Here is a 23,634-nt window from a genome sequence, read left to right on the forward strand (position 1 = left end):
TTAATGACTACCTCATCTCTGTACCCCACACATACAATTATCTGTAAGGTCACTCAGTCGAGCAGTGAATTTCAAACACAGTTTCAACCACAAAGACCAGGGAAGTTTTCCTATGCCTCGCAAAGAATGCCACCTATTGGTAGGTGGGTGAAAAAAAAGCAGATATTGAAAATCCCTTTGAGCATGGTGAAGTTATTAAATCACACTGGATGGTGTATCAATGCACCTAGTCACTACAAAGATAGAGGCGCTCTTCCAGACTCAGTTGCAGGAGAGGAAGTAAACCACTCAGGGAGGCAAAAACAAGTAGAGTTTAAAGGCTGTGATACGAGCAAACTGAGTATAGATTAACAACGTTGTAATTACTCCACAATATTAACCTAAATAACAAAGTGAAAAGAAGGAAGCTCGTACGTACATAAATATTCGAAAACATGCAACCTGTTGCAATAAGGCATTCAAGTGAAACTGAAAAAAATGTGGCAAAGAAATTAACTTTTTGACCTGAATACAAAGCATTATCTTTGGGGCAAATCCAACAACACATCACTGAGTACCACTCTACATATTTTCAAGCATGGTGGTGGCTGGATCATGTTATGGGTATGCTTGTCATTGGCAAGGACTAGGGAGATTTTTAGAATAAAACTAAATGGAATAGAGTTAAGCGCAGGCAAAAGTATACACTGCGTGCACAATTATTAGGCAAATTGTATTCCTTGGGATTAATTTTATTGTTGAACAAACACAATGCTCTCAGTCAATCCAAAATGTTATTGAACCTCAAACCTGAATGTTTAACAAAGGAAAAGTGAGTTTTGTCTTTCTCAGGGAAAGATATAAGTGTGCACAATTATTAGGCAACTATTAGTGTGCAGAATTATTAGGCTAAATTACAAAAATTATTTCTCTCAACTCACTTGTTTATTCTCAATTTTTAGAGTAAGTGTAACAGATAAGTAACACAAAATAACAATTATATAACATTTTTGGCCTTTCAAAAATATTCAGTGACCAATATAGCCACCCTTATTTTCAATAACTGCCATGAGCCTTCCATCCATGGAGTCTGTCAGTTTCTTGATCTGTTCACGATCAATTTCCGCTGAAGCAGCAACCACAGCCTCCCAAATGCTGTTCAAAAAGGTGTATTGTCTTCCATCACTGTAAATCTCACGTTTGAGAAGGGCCCACAAGTTCTCAATAGGATTTAAGTCAGGTGAGGAAGGGGGCCAGGTCATTATTCAGGCATCTTTGAGGCCCTTGCTGGCTAGCCAAGCAGTGGAGTACTTGGATGCATGTGATGGAGCATTGTCCTGCATAAAGATCATGGCCTTCTAGAATGCTGAGGACTTCTTCCTGTACCACTGTTTGACGAAAGAATCTTCCAGAAACTGGCAGTAGGTTTGGGAGTTGAGTTTCAGTCCATCTTCAACCCAAAAAGATCCAACTACCTCATCCTCAATGATAGCAGCCCATACCAGTACCCCTCCTTCACCTTGCTGGCACCTGACTCAAAGTGGTGCCCTGTGTCCATTACTGATCCAGCCACAGGCCCATCCATTTGGTCCATCAAGAGTCACTTTCATTTCATCTGTCCATAAAACCTTTGAAAAATCTGTCTTCAGGTATGTCTTTACCCAATCTTGACGCTTCAACTTGTGAACCTTATTTAGTGGTGGTCTTGTTTCAGTCTTCTTGACCTTGGCCATGTCTCTCAGCACTTGACACCTTGTACTTCTTAACACTCCAGGTAGGTTGCAGTTCTGGAATACGGTGGCACTGGAGGATAATGGATTCCTGGTAGTTTGACATTTAATTCTTCTCAAGTCTTTTGCAGTTAATTTGTGCCTTTTCTTCCCCATGCGTTTTTTGCGCCCCAGTTGACTATTCGCAACAAAACGTTTGAATGTCCGGTGGTCACACCTCAATAGTTTAGCTATTTAAAGAGTGTCGCATCTGTCTGAAAGTCATTTTACATTTTTGGTTTTTCAGTGTCAGTTAAATTTCTTTTTTGGCCCATTTTACCTGAGGTAATGAGGCTGCCTAATAATTATGCACACCTTGATATAAGGTGTTATTCACTTGCGCCACACCCTCCCTCATTACACAAATACATATCACCTGAAAATGATTAAATCCAATAAGCATTCAAGTTTATATGGTTTGGAGTTCGAAAATGTGAATAGAAACAATGATAAGATCAGAATACTCACTTGCCTAATAATTGTGCACGCAGTGTATACAGAATGGTGTCGTCTGCGTAGAGGTGGATCAGAGAATCACCAGCAGCAAGAGCGACATTGATGTATACAGAGAAAAAGAGTCGGCCCGAGAATTGAACACTGTGACACCCCCATGGAGACTGCCAGAGATCTGGACAACAGGCCCTCCGATTTGACACACTGAACTCTATCAGAGAAGTAGTTGGTGAACCAGGCGAGGCAGTCATTTGAGAAACCAAGGCTGTTGAGTCTGCCAATAAGGATGTGGTGATTGACAGAGTCGAAAGCCTTGGCCAGGTCAATGAATACAGCTGCACAGTATTGTCTCTTATCGATGGCGGTTATGATATCGTTTAGGACCTTGAGCGTGGCTGAGGTGCACCCATGACCAGCTCAGAAACCAGATTGCATAGCGGAGAAGGTACGGTGGGATTCAAAATGGTCGGTGATCTGTTAACTTGGCTTTTGAAGACCTTAGAAAGGCAGGGTAAGATAGATATAGGTCTGTAGCAGTTCGGGTCTAGAGTGTCTCCCCTTGAAGAGGGGGATGACCGCGGCAGCTTTCCACTCTTTGGGGATCTCAGACTATACGAAAGAGGTTGAACAGGCTAGTAATAGGGGTTGCAACAATTTCGGCAGATCATTTTAGAAAGAGAGGGTCCAGATTGTCTAGCCGGCTGATTTGTAGGGGTCCAGATTTTGCAGATCTTTCAGAACATCAGCTATCTGGATTTGGGTGAAGGAGAAATGTGGGAGGCTTGGGCAAGTTGCTGTGGAGGGTGCAGAGCTGTTGACCGGGGTAGGGGTAGCCAGGTGGAAAGCATGGCCAGCCGTAAAAAAAGGCTTATTGAAATTCTCAATTATCGTGGATTTATCGGTGGTGACAGTGTTACCTAGCCTCAGTGCAGTGGGCAGCTGGGAGGAGGTGCTCTTATTCTCCATGGACTTTACAGTGTCCCAGAACTTTTTGGAGTTTGCGCTACAGGATGCAAATTTCTGCTTGAAAAACCTAGCCTTTGCTTTCCTAACTGCCTGTGTATATTGGTTCCTAACTTCCCTGAAAAGTTGCATATCACGGGGGCTATTTGATGCTAATGCAGTACGCCACAGGATGTTTTTGTGCTGGTCAAGGGCAGTCAGGTCTGGAGTGAACCAAGGGCTATATCTGTTTCTTGGTTCTACATTTTTTGAACAGGGAGTAAGGAAGGCCAAAAAGATCATCAAGGACATCAACCACCTGAGCCACTGCCTGTTCACCCCGCTATCATCCAGAAGGCGAGGTCAATACAGGTCCATCAAAGCTGGAACCGAGAGACTGAAAAACAGCTTCTAACAGCCATCACAGCACATTAGAGACTGCTGCCTATAGGCATAGACTAGGAATCACTGGCCACTTTAAGGAATGGAACACTAGTCACTTGAATAATGTTTTACATATCTGGCATTACACTTCTCATATGTATATACTGTATTCTATGGTATCTTAGACACTTAATTCTTACATATCTTGCATTACTCATCTCATATGTATATACTGTTTTTCTATACTATTCTACTGTACCTTAGTCCGTTCCGCTCTGACATCGCTCGTCCATATGTATATAGTCTTAATTCATTCCTACTTAGATGTGTGTATATGTTGTGTAATTTATTATTTGTTAGATATTACTGCACTGTCAGAGCTAGAAGCACAAGAATTGCGCTACACCCGCAATAACATCATGTGTATGTGACCAATAAAATGTTATTTGATTTGAATGTTTATAGATGAAGCTGTGCATTTGGGTCAGCGTTGGTGTGGCTCCCGTAGAGTACCTGTGTAGTTTGAGCTCATTCTCCTGGAACATCTCTGTCATGATCTGCAGTTTCTGCTGGAGTCTCTGCACCTGGCCCGTGTACTTCTCACTGTCTGTCTGCAGAGAGGCCTTCTCATTCTCCAGTTTCTTAACCCCCTCTGCAACACAACAGTAAAGCTGTTTAGTCCAGGTCTAGGCTCAAAGAGATACTTTGGGATTTTGGTAATGAGGCCCTTTAATCGACTTCCCCAAAGTCAGATGAACTTGGATACCAGTTTAATGTATCTCTGTCCAGTATGAAGGAAGTGAGAGGTAGTTTCACGAACAAATGCTAACTAGCTTTAGTGCAATAACTGGAAGTCTATGGGTATTTACTAGTAATGCTAAGTATCCCTTTAATCTGTGTCTGGGAAACCGACCTTTTGTCTTTGCATCTGGATTATTCCCAAAACACCCTCGCTTTTCTTGAACTAACCCTAGTATTTGTCTTTTCCTACTTGCACTGACTTTGCTAATAGCTACCTCATTGAGGAAAACGTTTACTTACTATGATTGCGATATGTGGTTCTCACCTAGCTATTTTAAGATTAATGCACTAACTGTAAGTCGCTCTGGATAAGAGCATCTGCTAAATTACTAAAATGTAAAAATTGTCTGTTATCATGAAAACAGCTATTGAAGCGTCTTTCAATAGACCTTCATTTTATGTACATTATGAAACAAACGTTGTTTTGTTACCCACCGTGATCAGAGGAATTACTATTGAACAGCTGACTACTCTGCTTACCTTGGAGGTCCTCCTTGGCCTTGACTTCATCTGCTAGCTTAGCAAACATCCTGTCCTTGGAATACGCTGGCACTGGAGGATAATGGGTTCCTGGTAGTTTGACGTTTAATTCTTCTCAAGTCTTTTGCAGTTAATTTGCGCCTTTTCTTCCCCATGCATTTTTTGCGCCCCAGTTGACTATTCGCAACAAAACTTTTGAATGTCCGGTGGTCACACCTCAATAGTTTAGCTATTTAAAGAGTGTCGCATCCGTCTGAAAGTCATTTTACATTTTTGGCTTTTCAGTGTCAGTTAAATTTCTTTTTTGGCCCATTTTACCTGAGGTAATGAGGCTACCTAATAATTATGCACACCTTGATATAAGGTGTTATTCACTTGCGCCACACCCTCCCTCATTACACAAATACATATCACCTGAAAATGATTAAATCCAATAAGCATTCAAGTTTATATGGTTTGGAGTTCGAAAATGTGAATAGAAACAATGATAAGATCAGAATACTCACTTGCCTAATAATTGTGCATGCAGTGTATAGGAAACCTGGTTCAGTCTGCTTTCCAACAGACACTGGGAGACAAATTCACCTTTCAGCAGGAAAATAACATAAAACACAAGGCCAAATATACACTGGAGTTGCTTACCAAGATGACATTGAATGTTCCTGAGTGGCCTAGTTACAGTTTTGACTGAAATCGGCATGAAAATCTATTGCAAGACAACCAACTTGGCAGAGCTTCAAGAATTCTAAAAAGAATAATGTGCAAATATTGTACAATCCAGATGTGCAAAGCTTTTAGAATCTTACCCAAGAAGACTCACAGCTGTAATAGCAGCCAAAGATGATTCTAACATGTATTTACTCAGTGGTGTGATTACTTATGTAAATAACATATCTCTGTATTTTATTTTCAATACATAAAAATGTCAAAAAACATGTTTTCACTTTGTCGTTATGGGGTATAGTGTATAGATGGGTGAGAAAAAAAAGTATACTTAATAAATGTTGAACTCAGACTGTAACACAACAATATATGGAATAAGTCAAGGGGTATGAATACTTTCTAAAGGCACTGTATGTACCTTTCTTTAATAGATTGCATGTCTGCTAAGCAAAGGTAAAGATGAGTACTATCAAGAGTTGCGAGTACACAACATACATTTTTACCCTGGCAAACAGAAATGTACCTTTACCATACATTGAGAGTGTAATGATTGTAACTTTTGTATTCAAAATAATAGGTACAAAAATGTACCATCATGCACTTTATCTGCACATCAGAGGAGGCTGGTGGGAGGAGCTATAGAAGGATGGGCTCATTGTAGTGGCTGGAATTGAATAAATGGAATGGTATCAAACACATCAAACATATGGATATGTTCCATTTATTCCATTCCAGCCATTACAATGAACATGTCCTCCTATAGCTCCTCCCACCAGCCTTCACTATCGCACATGTACTCTAAAAGGTACCAAACAGTAACATGTGAGATCCTATGTGTACCTCTGAAGGTAGATTGTGTATTTTTATATTTTTTGTATCACAGGGAACAATACTGTACCCTTATTTCTAAGACTGTAGTCTGTTGGTAGACACACCATAAGAAGGTTTCAAGCAGAGGCGTTGTAATGCCTTCCTCGACTTGATTTTGTGTGTAGAGCACACGTCTGTCAAAATGTAAAATGTACTGTATGCACGCATGACTGTAAGTCCCTTTGGATAAAAGTGGCAGCAAAATGGCATATACATCATATTATATTACACTGAACAAAAATATAAACGCAACATGTAAAGTGTTGTTCCCATGTTTCATGAGCTGAAATAAAAAAGTCCGGAAACATCTAATTCTGATTGGCTGGGTCTGGCTCCCCTGTGGGTGGGCATGGCTGCCAAGTGGGTGGGCCTATGCCCTCCCAGGCCAACCCATGGCTGCACCTCTGCCCAGTCATGTGAAATCCGTAGATTAGGGCCTAATTTATTTATTTAAAGTGACTGATTTCTTTATATGAACTGTAACTCAGTAAAATCATTGAAATTACTCCATGTTGCATTTATATTTTTGTTCAGTATATATATATTATGTATGCTAGCTTGCAATGTTGCAAACTAGCATATATATCTGTATTTATTTTAAATAAATTTGTAAAAATGTCTAAAAACATGTTTTCACTTATTCCATTACGGGGTATTGTGTGTAGATCTGTGAGAGAAAAACATATATTTAATCCAATTTGAATTCAGGCTGTAACACAACAAAATGTATGAATACTTTCTGAAAGGCACTGTGTATCTTTAGATCGTTGGTTCAAATCCAACTCCACTGACCAATGCACTGCATGAACTAGTTTTATGGGCGGGACTAAGAACTTATTAAGTGACAGGTGTTTCAGGGTATTTTTTACAGGTTAGGTGAGGGCACATTAATATGGTGCAAAAAGTCTCTAATATACAAAATATAATCATCCAAACAAATTATAGAATAGTACTTGGTGGATTTCTTCTCATTACCCCAGTATTATACTAGGCTGACCTTGATAATTGTAATTGATGATGGTGCCCTACATCGGGCTGATGAAGTATTTAATAACATTTAGGGTTCTAACGGCCAATTAACTCCTGTAGCTAGTCATACCCTCCAATAGACTTGATTACTGACTGAAACAACCCCACTGTACTGGACTGCTTAGGGAGACTGAAACAACCCCACTGGTCTAAGACAAGAGAGTAGTTTGCACACCTTACCTGGGTGCATTGAGGACAATTATTGGGTACTGGACTGTACTGTGAGACAGAGTAGTCGAAAGAGAGTAGGTTGCACATCTTAGGTGGGTCTATTGAGGGCAATAACTGGCTGCTGGACTGTTGTGAGAGACTGCTATAACCCCACTGATCCTCCCTATACTAGTTGAAAAGAGACTATAACCAACAATTTAAGGACCATTAGAATTATTTAAACGTCAATTTCGCGTTTTATACAGAATGTGTGCATACTTACATAGGGCAGGATGAAAAATATCAATAAATTAATGGTGCTTTAAAATGGAAACCCCTAGGGGTCCGCGGAGATACTGCAGGGGGTCCGCGAAAATATGAGGAAAGAATATATTGCTAGCTACAACAGAATAAACTAAGTCTGAATTACATACCAACAGTATAAAAGAGGAGAATATATATTTTTCTGAAATCCTAATATTGATCAAATTACACTCACTGGAGTATCTTGCATAGGCTTTGAAAAAGCACCTGCTAGTAGTTATCAATTGATAGTGACAGAATTAGATTACTTCCCAAGCAAAGTACATATTCTGTCTCCTTCGGCTATAGAAGGTTGTAGCTCAGCCTCTGAATGTCGAAGAAACAAAACAATGATATCCCCATATCCATCGGAGTAACTTCTTTCCCAAGTATTTTACAGCTTTTTCTACCTTAAAGCATTTTGGACCAAAGCGCTGTTACAGAGTCATAAGCTAACAAGGGGTAGGCCTGTTCTTTTTGTCATTTTCTTTAATAAAAGGTTGGCCGATGGCATACCCTCTCATATCCCCTCAATCCCCTCACTGACACAGAGGTAGGCTATTTAAAGAGTGCATGGTAGGTGGAAGAATTGGCAGATAAATATATGGATTAAGCAGCCTATAACCTAATTGTCTGTCAAACAGGTAGAACTACCTCTTTTTTCTTAAATAATAAGATATCGGCTCCAACACAAAGCCCTCTTGTAGTTAGTAAAGTCTAATTAAAATGAAGATTAATTAATTATGCCTACTTGAATTTGCGTACTTTCAGCACCATGAACATTTCTGATTGATTGTGCTGCTGTGTTCTCATCTTACATTTACATTTTACATTTAAGTCATTTAGCAGACGCTCTTATCCAGAGCGACTTACAAAATGGTGCATTCACCTTATGATATCCAGTGGAACAACCACTTTACAATAGTGCATCTAAATTTTTTAAGGGGGGGGGGGGTGGGGGGGGGGGGGGGGGGGGGGGGGGTTAGAAGGATTACTTTATCCTATCCTAGGTATTCCTTAAAGAGGTGGGGTTTCAGGTGTCTCCGGAAGGTGGTGATTGACTCCGCTGTCCTGGCGTCGTGAGGGAGCTTGTTCCACCATTGGGGTGCCAGGGCAGCGAACAGTTTTGACTGGGCTGAGCGGGAACTGTGCTTCCTCAGAGGTAGGGGGGCCAGCAGGCCAGTGGTGGATGAACGCAGTGCCCTTGTTTGGGTGTAGGGCCTGATCAGAGCCTGAAGGTATGGAGGTGCCGTTCCCTTCACAGCTCCGTAGGCAATCACCATGGTCTTGTAGCGGATGCGAGCTTCAACTGGAAGCCAGTGGAGAGAGCGGAGGAGCGGGGTGACGTGAGAGAACTTGGGAAGGTTGAACACCAGACGGGCTGCGGCGTTCTGGATGAGTTGTAGGGGTTTAATGGCACAGGCAGGGAGCCCAGCCAACAGCGAGTTGCAGTAATCCAGACGGGAGATGACAAGTGCCTGGATTAGGACCTGCGCCGCTTCCTGTGTGAGGCAGGGTCGTACTCTGCGAATGTTGTAGAGCATGAACCTACAGGATCGGGTCACCGCCTTGATGTTAGTGGAGAACGACAGGGTGTTGTCCAGGATCACGCCAAGGTTCTTAGCACTCTGGGAGGAGGACACAAGGGAGTTGTCAACCGTGATGGCGAGATCATGGAACGGGCAGTCCTTCCCCGGGAGGAAGAGCAGCTCCGTCTTGCCGAGGTTCAGCTTGAGCTGGTGATCCGTCATCCACACTGATCTTCTCGCTCTCCTTCTCAAACTGAACAGAACATAGGCTATAGGCTAGTCCACGCACAAGATATTGCATTTTTGGGACTAGGCCTAATCCCCCAATAATTTGTGAAGAAGCCTTTGACTCTCCTCCTGAACTGCCACTGTAGGCCTACACAGCACAGAATTGGTGACACAGCACACAAAAAATGTTTTGATCAGCAAGAGCTGAGCAGGCCGGGGCTCAGGGTTTGAGTATCCATTGCCGTGTGTAATGCAGCCTAACTTTATTTACACCATCCCAGCAGCTATCTTATAAATATAACTTTTAAATGTGCTTCTCCAAGCATACATTTCGTAGCCTATAGGCTATGGATCATTTTGATTGAGACTACACTAAATAGCCTATACTTGATATGGTGCGCCCAGCGGAGAATCAGAGATGAGGGGCGGCATCGGGTACACACCGATATATAGCCTAATAAACATCTAATTCTAAAACACTGAGAAATATTGAAACTTCGTCAATTACAAGTTACATGACCCTCCCCTGGACTAGATAAACAAAAATACTAAATCCTCCCCCATTTTCCTCCAGGTACACATTCTATACATTACGATCCACCCCCATTTATAATGTGGGGAGGACAAAAGGATGAAAAACTATCATCTACCAAATCTATTCATTTTAAACTGTTTATTACTTACTGATAAGACAAGACATGTTAAAAAATTATTTTTGCTAATGTATGATGGGGGTCCTGGATTGGCGTTTGCCTGGGCGGGAGTCCCTGGGGCAGAAAACGTTCAAGACCTCTGACATAGGGAATAGGGTGATATTTCAGATGTAGACCTGGTTCAGACCTAGAGCAAACATAAATACTGCTGTCTGTCAGCCAAGGGGGCATTCTTGTTCAGTAGAGCAAGGTACTCTGTGTACCTTCCTTCCATTATTCATTTCCCTTTATCATTTTCACGCCTCAGAAAAACTTTATCTCAGGTTGTGCTGCCTGGGCAATTTTAAACCCTGTTCTTCTCTTCTCTTTCTCCTCCTCTCCAAATAGAATAATGTAACCTAAGCCTCCTTGAACGAATTATCCTCTTTATTCACAATTTCTGGGGGCGGCCCTGATGCCTTCCTCGTCGGTACTGCTACCACATATTACTTACAGACCTGTGCCTCTGTACACCTCAGGGGCCCAAAGTGATGGCTGACTGGGTTTTTACATCTGTTCTCATATGTACATACCTCTGTGGTTGGTTAGCATTAATATTACTGACCCTTTTCATCTATCTACACTAGGTCTCAGAGTAGATAGAGAGAGGAGGGCTGGTAGATATTGACTATAAAATCCACATTTAATTTAGCCTGTACTGGAAACAGCTTTTCATCGAATAAGGCCCTGATCTAGCAAGAGACACCAAAGTCAATCAAAATCCAACTTAATCCAAATTAAATGTTGTAAATTACATGTAATCAGACAACAATGTTTTAAAATGAGGAAAGTGTCCACAAATTAAGAAAAAGCAAAGCCAAAATTTCTCCAGTTAAATATCAGTATTGAGGACCATTTTAAGAGTCAAGCATTTTAATTCTTCCTAGAGAGAAACGCTCAGGTTTACCCACCTGGCTGCAAATGTACTTTAATTGAATCTGTGTTCAGTGTAACAAATAGCTAGCATGCCCAGTAAACAATTTCACATTTAGTTTAATTAAAGTGTGGTTTAATGAAGATTACAAAACTTGTTTGCGGTTACTTGTTTGCGGTTATTTCCTATTTTTTGATCAACAGTTTAAAGTATGAAGTGATAGTCTTCCTTCACAGTACGTCTCACCACACTATAACCTTGTGCATTTTTATATACAGCTCCTTTTGTTGTAGCGTTGCATTGGCTGCTGTTGAGTGGAAGTTGGAAGTCACATTTGTAATGGGTGTTATCTAAGAGGAAATACATAACATGTGCATTGGTTAACACGTTTTGTCATTTGTGTATGATGGATGTAATTTATAGTACATTTTTATTCAGTGGATGTCAGTTTGACTGCTGCTAGCCCGCTGGGCTCAGAACTTCCTGGAGCCATAGCTCCTCCAGCTGTGTGAGCCGGGAGGATGCCTGCGGAGAGCCATTACATATCAAATCACGGTTACATATCAGACTAGCCCCAATGAGGAAGATCACACCCAGCAGGGGAACAGCCACCCATCCAGCAGGCAGAACCACCCAGCATGCAACAAGCAGAACCACTCTGCAGGCAAGCAAGGATGTAGGGATGCTCTGGATCCGCGACTCACTCTAGCTCATTTCTCTCTCTCGCTTTCTCTCTCTCTCTCTCTCTGTCTCTCTCTCTCCCTATCTCTCCTCTCTCTCTCTGTCACCAAACAGGATAAAAGTGGTTGCTCAGTGCTCTGCGTATCTCAAAGCAACACACAACACACTCCGTATTGATATTGAGCTATGAGAATGTCTTAGTGTTTTGAAATTATAACAAAAAGGTAAACTATGGTTGTGCTTTTATATCGTCATTTTCTCCTCAATGGATGCAAAGCTTTATTGAATTGGAGGCTTCTTATCACAATGTGAGCAGTTACTTGTCTAGGTTGTGAGACAGGATTGCACTGAATCATGGGGGCACACATGTACGCACGCACACATGTACGCACGCAGACAAGAACGCACACGCAAACACACTGACTAATGCACTCACACACACAAACACATTCAGACTCAATAGGAGTTTTTTCACGTGGACTTACTAAAATAAAAATAGGCACCTCTATTCATGAACTAAAAAAAACTTTGAAATAACGTACACTGTAGTGAATAGTATCTGGTGAAACGATAACACTCTATAGCCCCTAAACATCATGTTGAGAGATTTATGTGTCTGGCCTTCAAAGTAAACAGGTGTGTGTGTGTGTGTGTGTGTGTGTGTGTGTGTGTGTGTGTGTGTGTGTGTGTGTGTGTGTGTGTGTGTGTGTGTGTGTGTGTGTGTGTGTGTGTGTGTGTGTGTGTGTGTGTGTGTGTGCGCACGTGCATCACTCCGTAAATTAGTCAGGGAAGATGTTTCTTCTCCTTTCTATTCCTGAGAAGTTTGAATTATGTGCCGTCTGACAGAGACAAGAGTCCCTGCTTTGAACATTTCAATCCAAATGAGTTGTGTGCATCACCGGGGTTTGCAGTTCTCTTCATCTCCCATTCAGAAGATGCTGATATCGGCTTTCCTTGTAAATGACGCACAGAGCGGCTATAGCTCACAAAAGCTAATTGTGTCACCATACCCAGGTGAGAGAATAGGTTGAGATAGTGGTGTAATGTGTTATCAAGTTCATTACTGTTTATTCAGTTTTAAAGCCAAACACGGCGAGACCTTTGTTACTCCAAAACCACTTGGCTCACACTTTGTCCGCATTACTCTGGCACTGTATTTGATTTACAACACAAAAGAAGTTGCTGTCTGCACAGTCATGATAACTTTTTCTAGCTTCAAAATAAAGAATAATGACTCATGATCATTTCACTTAAAGTAATGTAAAAAGTTGAATTTCAGGACATCTTATGGAAAATGTGTCATTATTGTAGCTTAAGGCAAAATGCATCAGACATGTTCCTTTTAATTGGAAGTTTTTGTTTTAATTAGTTTGACCCTGTAAACCTTGTATTTTTTTCAGCAATGCTGTTATAGTTGCATTGTGTGTTTGATTAAATAGAATTCCAGCCTTAGTATGTAACTCTAGGTCTAAAACAGCTAGGGTTAGAGTTAGTGTAGCCACTGTTTTAATATTCTGTTTTAATATATAATATCAAATTCAAATCAAATCAAATGTATTTATAAAGCCCTTCTTACATCAGCTGATATCTCAAAGTGCTGTACAGAAACCCAGCCTAAAACCCCAAACAGCAAGCAATGCAGGTGTAGAAGCATGGTGGCTGGGAAAAACTCCCTAGAAAGGCCAGAACCTAGGAAGAAACCTAGAGAGGAAACAGGCTATGAGGGGTGGCCAGTCCTCTTCTGGCTGTGCCGGGTGGAGCTTATAACAGAACATGGCCAAGATGTTCAAATGTTCATGGATGATCAGCAGGGTCAAATAATAATAATCACAGTGGTTGTCGTCAGTGCAACAGGTCAGCGCCTCAGGAGTAAATGTCAGTTGGCGTTTCATAGCCGATCATTCAGAGTATCTCTACCGCTCCTGCTATCTCTAGAGAGTTGAAAACAGCAGGTCTGGGACTGGTGGCACGTCCGCTGAACAGGTCAGGGTTCCATAGCCTCAGGCAGAACAGTTGAAACTGGAGCAGCAGCACGGCCAGGTGGACTGGGGACAGCAAGGAGTCATCAGGCCAGGTAGTCCTGAGGCATAGTCCTAGGGCTCAGGTCCTCCGAGAGAGAGAAAGAACGAAAGAAAGAGAGAAAGGGGGAAAGAAAGAGAGAGAGAATTAGAGAGAGCATACTTAAATTCACACAGGACACCGGATAAGACAGGAGAAATACTCCAGCTATAACGGACTGACCACAGCCCCCCGACACATAAACTACTGCAGCATAAATACTGGAGGCTGAGACAGGAGGGGTCGGGAGACACTGTGGCCCCATCCGATGAAACCCCCGGACAGGGCCAAACAGGCAGGATATAACCCCACCCACTTTGCCAAAGCACAGTCCCCACACCACTAGAGGGATATCTTCATCCAGCAACTTACCATCCTGAGACAAGATCGAGTATAGCCCAAGAAGATCTCCGCCACGGCACAACCCAAGGGGAGGCACCAACCCAGACAGGAAGATCATGTCAGTGACTCAACCCACTCAAGTGACGCACCCCTTCTAGGGACGGCATGGAAGAGCACCAGTAAGCCAGTGACTCAGCCCCTGTAATAGGGTTAGAGGCAGAGAATCCCAGTGGAGAGAGGGGAACCGGCCAGGCAGAGACAGCAAGGGCGGTTCGTTGCTCCAGTGCCTTTCCGTTCACCTTCACACTCCTGAGCCAGACTACACTCAATCATAGGACCTACTGAAGAGATGAGTCTTCAATAAAGACTTAAAGGTTGAGACCAAGTCTGCGTCTCTCACATGGGTATATGCCAACTAGTAGACACCTTTCTCCAAAGAGACTTAGTCACGTGCATACATTTGAAGTTTTGCTAAAAGTGTGTGCTATACACATAAAATCAAGTCGGTGAAGGCATTGCAACTCCTTGGGAAAAGGTATAGGAGGAAGGGATCATTGTAATGGCTGGAATGGAATAAATAGAACGGAGTCAAACATGTGGTTTTCATATGTTTGTTGTGTTTGATACCGTTCCATTTATTCAATTCCAGTCATTTCAATAAGCCCATCCTCCTATAGCCCACTCCACCAGCCTCCTCCTATATGCGGATAAAGAGTATGATGGTACATTTTTTTACCCAATATTTTGAATAAATAAAAGGTACAATCATCACATTCTCAATCTCAACGTACAGTGAATGTACATTTCTGTTTCCCAGGGTACAAATATAATTTGTGTACCCTCAACATTTGATGGTACTGATCTGTACCTTTGCTTAGCAGAAACACAACGTATTAAAGAAAGGTACATACAGTGCCTTTAGAAAGTATTCATACCTCTTGACTTATTTCACATTTTGTTGTCTTACAGCCTGAATTCATTTTTTCCCCACACTTCTACACACAATACCCTATAATGACAAAGTGAAAAATATTTTAGCAATTTTAGAAATTTATTGAAAATGAAATAAATATTTTACACCCCTGTGTAAACACCCCTGTGTCAACACATGTTAGAATCACCTTTGGCAGCGATTACAGTGGTGAGTCTTTCTGGGTAAGTCTCTAAGAGCTTTGCACACCTGGATTGTACAATATTTGCATATTAATATTTTTTTTAATTCTTCAAGTTGGTTGTTGATCATTGCTAGACAGCCATCTTGCCATAGATTTAAGCCGATTTAAGTCAAAACTGTAACTAGGCCACTCAGGAACATTCAATGTCATCTTGGTAAGCCACTCCAGCATATATTTGGCCTTGTGTTTTAAGTTATTGTCCTGCTGAAAGATGAATTGGTCTCCCAATGTCAGATGGAATGCAGACTGAACCAGATTTTTCTCTAGGATTTTGCCTGTGCTTAGCTCTATTCCAGATATTTGTATCCTAAAAACTCCTTAGTCCTTGTCAATGACAAGCATACCCATAACATGATGCAGCCACGACCATGTCTCAAAACATGAAGAGTGGTACTCAGTGATGTGATGTGTTGTGTTTGATTTGCCCCAAACATAACACTTTGTATTCAGGACAAAAAGTTAATTTCTTTGCCAATTTATTTAGCAGTTTTACTTTAGTGCCTTATTGCAAACAGCATGCATGTTTTGGAATATTTGTATTCCTTCTTTTCACTCTGTCGTTTAGGTTAGTATTGTGGAGAATTAGAATGTTGTTGACCCATCCTCAGTTTTCTCCTATCACAGCCATTAAACTCTATAACTGTTTAATGTCACCACTGGCCTCATTGTGAAATCCCTGAGCAGCGGTTTAATTCTTCTCCGGCAAGTGAGTTATGAAGGACACCTGTATCTTTGTAATGACTGGGTCTATTGATACACCATTCAAAATATCATTAATAACTTCACCATGCTCAAAGGGATATTCAATGTCTGGTTTTATTTTTACCCGTCTACCCATAGGTGCCCTCCTTTGAGAGTCATTGGAAAATCTTTTTCTTTTATTTCACCTTTATTTAACCAGGTAAGCTAGTTAAGAACAAGTTCTCATTTGCAACTGCGACCTGGCCAAGATAAAGCAAAGCAGTTCAACACACACAACAACACAGAGTTACACATGGAATAAACAAACATACAATCAATAATACAGTAGAAAAATCTATATACAGCATGTGCAAATGAGGTAGGATAAGAGCGGTAAGTCAATAAATAGGTCGTGGTGGCGAAGTAATTACAATATAGCAATTAAACACTGGAATGGTAGGATGTGCAGAAAATTAATGTGCAGGTAGAGATACTGGGGTGCAAAGGAGCAAGATAAATAAATACAGTATGGGGATAAGGTAGATTGGATGGGCTGTTTACAGATGAGCTATGTTCAGGTGCAGTGATCTGTGAGCTGTTCTGACAGCTGGTGCTAAAGCTAGTGAGGGAGGTGAGAGTCTCCAGCTTTAGTGTTTTTTGCAGTTCGTTCCAGTCATTGGCAGCAGAGAACTGGAAGGAGAGGCGGCCGAAGGAAGAATTGGCTTTGGCGGTGACCAGTGAGATATACCTGCTGGAGCGTGTGCTACAGGTGGGTGCTGCTATGGTGACCAGTGAGCTGAGATAAGGCGGGGCTTTACCTAGCAGAGACTTGTAGATGACCTGGAGCCAGTGGGTTTGGCGATGAGTATGAAGCGAGGGCCAGCCAACGAGAGCATACAGGTTGCAGTGGTGGGTAGTGTATGGGGCTTTGGTGACAAAATGGAGGGCACTGTGGTAGACTGCATCCAATTTGTTGAGTAGAGTGTTGAAGGCTATTTTTTAAATGACATCGCCAAAGTCGAGGATCGGTAGGATAGTCAGTTTTAAGAGGGTTTGTTTGGCAGCATGAGTGAAGGATGCTTTGTTGCGAAATAGGAAGCTAATTCTGGATTTAATTTTGGATTGGAGATGTTTAATGTGAGTCTGGAAGGAGAGTTTACAGTCTAACCTGACACCTAGATATTTGTAGTTGTCCACATATTCTAAGTCAGAACCGTCCAGTGTAGTGATGCTGGACGGGCGGGCAGGTGCGGGTAGCGATCGGTTGAAGAGCATGCATTTAGTTTTACTTGCATTTAAGTACCATGATCATTATTTTATTTCCCAGCATGCTCTACCGCAGGTGGATTTTCTGGGATTGTTTTTAATATCTGTGTTTTTTCATGTACATTGATTGATTAATCTTATGCTGTACAAAGACAAATAACATACATTTTTCTAAAATAATCCAATCAGTTAGATGGATTTTTTTTGCCCCTTCTACTTTAAATGGCTTAGGTAGTCTCCTCACAATGTTCCTAACCCTGGCAGTCAAACTGAATGCCGGTTGTGGGTGAATAAAAATTCCAACCGTTGGATATCCTAACTCTGGCTGGAACTTTACAAATTACTCAAAAAGGCAAGGCACACTGGGAAATTATATTGGAGGTGTGGCTTAGTAGGGGCGTCATTTTAAGTTCGTTATTTTTTGCCACCTGTGATTGTAAGTGTTGTATCAGTTTAAATGGTCTGTGGTAGAGGTACATGTTTGCCACTTTCAAGGAACAAATTGCTTTGTCACTGTGGTGGTTCCTTATAAAGGCAACATTTTCTAAAAGTACACTTTTGTACCTGTGAACTATATGTAAGAAAAGTACTATCTGAAATATGGGGTACAATTATGTACCTATAACTAAAGCTACAAGGGATGTACCTTACTGGGTACCAGACCAGGGACATGGGTTTTCAGGTGCAAATTAAGAGTTTATTTCTAGTACGCTATGTCCACCAATTTTTTACATTTGTGTTTTTTCACCAGAAATGATTGCCTATAGGTACCTTCATGTGTATGTATTAATGTTTAATGTTAATGTTTAATGTTCTCAGATTTTTTATTATTAGATTTATATTCAATGTTTAGCTGGAACGGAATATTAATTTGCTGTATATTTGACTGTAATATGTGGTTGTCTCATCTAGCTATTTACATTTACATTTACGTCATTTAGCAGACGCTCTTATCCAGAACGACTTACAAATTGGTGCATTCACCTTATGATATCCAGTGGAACAACCACTTTACAATAGTACATCTATATATTTTTTTTTGGGGGGGGGGGGGGGGGGTTAGAAGGATTACTATATCCTATCCCAGGTATTCTTTAAAGAGGTGGGGTTTCAGGTGTCTACGGAAGGTGGTGATTGACTCCGCTGTCCTGGCGTCGTGAGGGAGCTTGTTCCACCATTGGGGTGCCAGAGCAGCGAACAGTTTTGACTGGGCTGAGCGGGAACTGTGCTTCCGCAGAGGTAGGGGGGCCAGCAGGCCAGAGGTGGATGAACGCAGTGCCCTTGTTTGGGTGTAGGGCCTGATCAGAGCCTGAAGGTACGGAGGTGCCGTTCCCCTCACAGCTTCGTAGGCAAGCACCATGGTCTTGTAGCAGCTATCTTAAGTTGAATGCACTCACTGTAAGTCACTCTGTATAAGAGCATATGCTAAATTACACTTTTCAAATGTAAATGTTTTACATACAGATCTCATACTACTTTATTGATTCATTTTTTAAAAACATGTTTTTAAATTATTGATGTCACATGTAAGATGTGTACAGTTCTTTATTAAAAATGTAGTTATTTGTTACATTTGACTGTGTAAAACCTAGTAGTACTACTTATTTCTCTGAGAGTGAGGCGGACACTGTATATAGAGTTTTGCAAAAAAAAACATGATTATTTGTCTCTCTGAAATGAAACCATCAAGTGATAGATTTCAAACAAATACTTATCTGCCATTGAATAACCCCATGCCTTGAAAAGATATTGAAAAAAAACACACCAATCTCTTTCATAAGTTCTTTAAACAATAAAAGCTTGTTTCTTCCTTTTAGAGTCATACGGTTTTAATCAGCAATTTCACAGCCATCCTCACGCTGTTGCTCCTATGGCACTAATCTAGTGGACACCTTTTGAACACCGTCCAATCAAGGCATTTGATTGGTTTGACATGTTGTGAGGCGTCACTTATTTACACTGGGTTTCCACCACTTTGTAGCTACTTTCTGCTATTGACTTCACCAGGCTTTCTGATTAAGGATGGATGCCTGGTTCTCAACAAGGCTAGGGTTGAGTTTGAGGGTTAGGGTTAAACCGAGATGAAGACATGACGCTAGGGTTAGGGTTAGGGTTGAACCAGGTTGTGGACATGAAGCCAGGGTCAGGGTTTGAGTTGAACTGGGATGTGGACCTGGAGTTAGGGTTAGGGTTGAACAGGGATGTGTATGTTATCCCTTCTATACACCACACAGCACTTTTCATTTCATCTTTTTTTTTACATCAAATTTTGCACATTTACTGTATCTAGGAAACTACCTAAAGAGAACCCTATACCAAGGGAAGGGAGAAGAGCTAAGGGAAGCGGACAAAATTAGGTAAACTTTAATTTCATTTGTAAAATGACCCATGAATCCAACTGCTGCTGTTGTGGCCTGATTAATATATCAGATGCAATCCAGCTTAACAAGGATCAAGATGGCTTTGCATTTTCTGTTATTAAAAATCTCCTCACAGATGCTCACCACCACCTCAATGCTGTGTATGTGCATCATGTGAATTATACCTTTTTAATTGCAGTTTGCATATTCAAACGGTCTGAAATAGTCTCTGCTTTGTGTTACGGGGGGAAACACAATTTCATATTTGTGACACTTATGAGATGCAGTAAGTATAAGAGTATGAGATAAGTGTCAATAAGTAAACAGTTGCAGGAAAATTATTTTAATATTGTGAACTTGGCATGATACTTTGTGTTTGATGTTATTTTGGTATTTATTCATACATTTTTTTTAAATCACAACGATTTATGGACAGAAGTGTCACATACATACAGTATGCATGCTGTATCATTTCCCTTCATATGGCCTCAATGTTTTACAAAATTAATATTATATAGAGGGAGGGGGTGAGCAGGCGGAAAGCATTAAAGCTATTTAGCTCTAAACTGGATCACACCTTTCAGTTCTGGAATAAGAAGGAAGGATGATAGCCAGGGTCTGCTCCACCGAGATAGACCAGAGCAGAATTATAACACCTAAATTAGGGATTATTTGCTCAAAGGAGGATGAAAGGTTGTTTTATAGGCCCACAAGTGAAAAGAAAGTCTGATTCAGCACAAGACTATTTTGCCAAGTGAAAAGCAAAAAAAAAGTATTTTAGATAATAGAGCTGAAGATGAAAGGTGATTAATCATTGAGTCTATTAAAAATCTAATCTTATGGTAGAGGATTTATATTTGGCTATCACTGTGGAACAGGCAGGCACGTTTTTTCAATTGTGACTGAAATCAAGGTGGTTTCTTATAAAAAAATATATATTTCTAACTTTTACAAAGAAGAGTGACTTTTTTAATATTGAACGTTTTCAGTACAGTAGGCCTGTGTTATTGAGAAATATTTTTTAAAATGTATACAGTTGAAGTCGGAAGTTTACATACACCTTAGCCAAATACATTTAAACTCAGTTTTTCACAATTCCTGACAGTTAATCCTAGTAAAAAATCCCTGTTTAAGGTCAGTTAGGATCACCAGTTTATTTTAAGAATGTGAAATGTCAAAATAATAGTAGCGAGAATGATTTATTTTAGCTTTTATTTCTTTCATTACATTCCCAGTGGGTCAGAAGTTTACTTACACTTAATTAGTATTTGGTAGCATTGCCTTTAAATTGTTTAATTTACATCAAACATTTGGGGTAGCCTTCCAAAAGCTTCCCATAATAAGTTGCAAACTGTAGTCTGGCTTTTTTATGGCAGTTTTGGAGCAGTGGCTACTTCTTTGCTGAGCAGCCTTTCAAGTTATGTCGATATAGGACTCGTTTTACTGTGGATATTGATACTTTTGTACCCGTTTCCTCCAGCATCTTCTCAAGGTCCTTTGCTGTTGTTCTGGGATTGATTTGCACTTTTCGCACCAAAGTACGCTCATCTCTAGTAGACAGAACGCGTCTCCTTCCTGATCGGTATGATGGATGCGTGGTCCGATGGTGTATATACTTGCGTACTATTCTTTGTACAGATGAACGTGGTACCTTCAGGCGTTTGGAAATTGTTCCCAAAGATGAATCAGACTTGTGGAGGTCTACAATTTGTTTTCTGAGGTCTTCCTTTTGATTTTCCCTTGATGTCAAGCAAAGAGGCACTCAGTTTGAAGGTAGGCCTTGAAATACATCCACAGGTACACCTCCAATTGACTCAAATGATGTCAATTAGCCTATCAGAAGCTTCTAAAGCCATGACATCATGGCAGTCAACTTAGTGTATGTAAACTTCTGACCCACTGGAATTGTGATACTGTGAATGATAAGTGAAATAATCTGTCTGTAAACAATTGTTGGAAAAATGACTTGTGTCATGCACAAAGTAGATGTCCTAACCGACTTGCCAAAACTATAGGTTGTTAACAAGAAATTTGTGGAGTGGTTGAAAAACGAGTTTTAATGACTCCAACCTAAGTGATGTAAACTTCCGACTTCAACTGTATTTGTTTGAAAGGTACATGCTCATGTAAATGTACCAGTTTGCTGAATGCATGTATTTCTTTTTTAAAGACATTTACATATTAATTTTAACCTTGAAAATGAAATCAAAGATGAATACATCTAAAATCATTTAAATGAATACTTAGAGGCTCAAAGCAGTGGTGGAAAAAGTACCCAATTGTCATACTTGAGTAAAAGTAAAGATACCTTAATAGAAAATGACTCAAGTAAAAGTGAATGTCACCGGGTAAAATACTACTTGAGTAAAAGTTTAAAAGTATTTCGTTTTAAATATACTTAAGTATCAAATGTAAAAGTATAAATCATTTGAAATTGCTTATGTTAAGCAAACCAAACGATACAATGTTCTTGTTTTTCTATCTACAGATAGCCAGAGGCTGACTCCAACAGTCAGACATCATTTACAAATGAAGCATTTGTGTTTAGTGAGTCCGCCAAATCAGAGGCAGTAGGGATGACCAGGGATGTCAAATCAAATCAAATGCAACAGGTGTAGACCTTACATTGAAATGCTTACTTACAAGCCCTTAAGCAACAATGGAGTTCAAGAAATAGAGTTAAGAAAATATTTACTCAATAAACTAAAGTCAAAAATACAATAAAAAGTAACACAATAAAATAACAATAATGAGGCTATATACAGGGGGCACTGGTACCGAGTCAATATGTGGGGTTAGTCTAGGTAATTTGTACATGTAGGTAAGGGTAAAGTGACTATGCATAGATAATAAACAGTGAGTAGCAGCAGTGTAAAAACAAAGGGGGGGGGGGGGGGGTCAATGTAAATAGTCTGGGTGACCATTTGATTAATTGTTCAGCACTCTTATGCCTTGGGAGTAGAAGCTGTTAAGGAGCCTTTTGGACCTAGACTTGGTGCTCCGGTACCGCTTGCCGTGCGGTAGCAGAGAGAACAGTCTACGACTCAGCTCATCCCAGTCTACAAAGTGCGTCTGCAGCGAGAGAAGGCTAAAAAGGTGGAGAATTAAAGCTGGACTCCAGAAGCAACTGAAGCCCTCCAGGACTGTTTTGAGTCCACTGACTGGGCAGCCCTGATGGACAGCGCCGATGACCTGGAAGAGGCAATGGATACCGTCTCTGAGTACATCCGTTTCTGTGAGGATCTCGTTATTCCCAAAAAGAAAGTTAACATCTACCCCAATAATAAACTGTGGGTAACTCAGGAATTAAAAAAACTCCCCAACCAGAAAAAAATTATGTTTAAATCAGGTGACAGTAAAGAGAAAAGGAAAAATATTCAGACGCAAGGCAGCATACAAAGACAAAATAGAAAACCTTTTCAAGGACAGCAGAAAAGCCTGGCAAGGGCTAAAAACCATCACAGACTACAAATCAAAGAGACATTGTATGACCGTCAAAAATGACCTTGCTTTTGCAAATGATTTGAACAGGTTTGACATGTGTGATTTTACATCGCAGCAGAACGTGGCCTTGCACAGTATAGACAGCATACCAGCTGTTGAAATACAGATCTCTGTGAATGACGTCAAGCAACACATTCAACATGTCAACCCACGAAAATCATATGGTCCAGACAGCGTCAGCAGTAAGGCATTTTAGGCATGCGCAGACTAGCTCACATTACCATTACAGAAACTTTTCCAGCTGTCACTGAACAGTGGGATAATTCCAGACTTATGGAAGAAGTCGCTGATTGTCCCAATTATTCAAAAACAAATTCTCTCTGGTCTCTCATCCCAATTAGACTCAAATCAATTCGCCTACGGTGCCTCCAGGGGTGTTGATAATGCGTTACTGTTCATGCTGAACAATATCTACAAACAT

General features: G+C 40.7%; 1 long non-coding RNA gene across 1 annotated transcript; it reads right to left on the reverse strand.

Moving 5' to 3' along the window:
• Positions 1-3,401: 3,401 nt before the first annotated feature.
• Positions 3,402-4,867, reverse strand: LOC123724121 (uncharacterized). Its single transcript, XR_014378740.1, has 2 exons — positions 4,809-4,867; positions 3,402-4,179 (listed from the first exon to the last, which is right to left on the reverse strand). It is a non-coding gene; the product is annotated as an uncharacterized LOC123724121 (long non-coding RNA).
• Between the last annotated feature and the right edge of the window lie 18,767 nt (positions 4,868-23,634).

The sequence above is a fragment of the Salmo salar genome, chromosome 09 (genome assembly GCF_965601325.2).
Source record: "Salmo salar chromosome 09, fSalSal1, whole genome shotgun sequence".
NCBI classification, from domain to species: domain Eukaryota; kingdom Metazoa; phylum Chordata; class Actinopteri; order Salmoniformes; family Salmonidae; genus Salmo; species Salmo salar.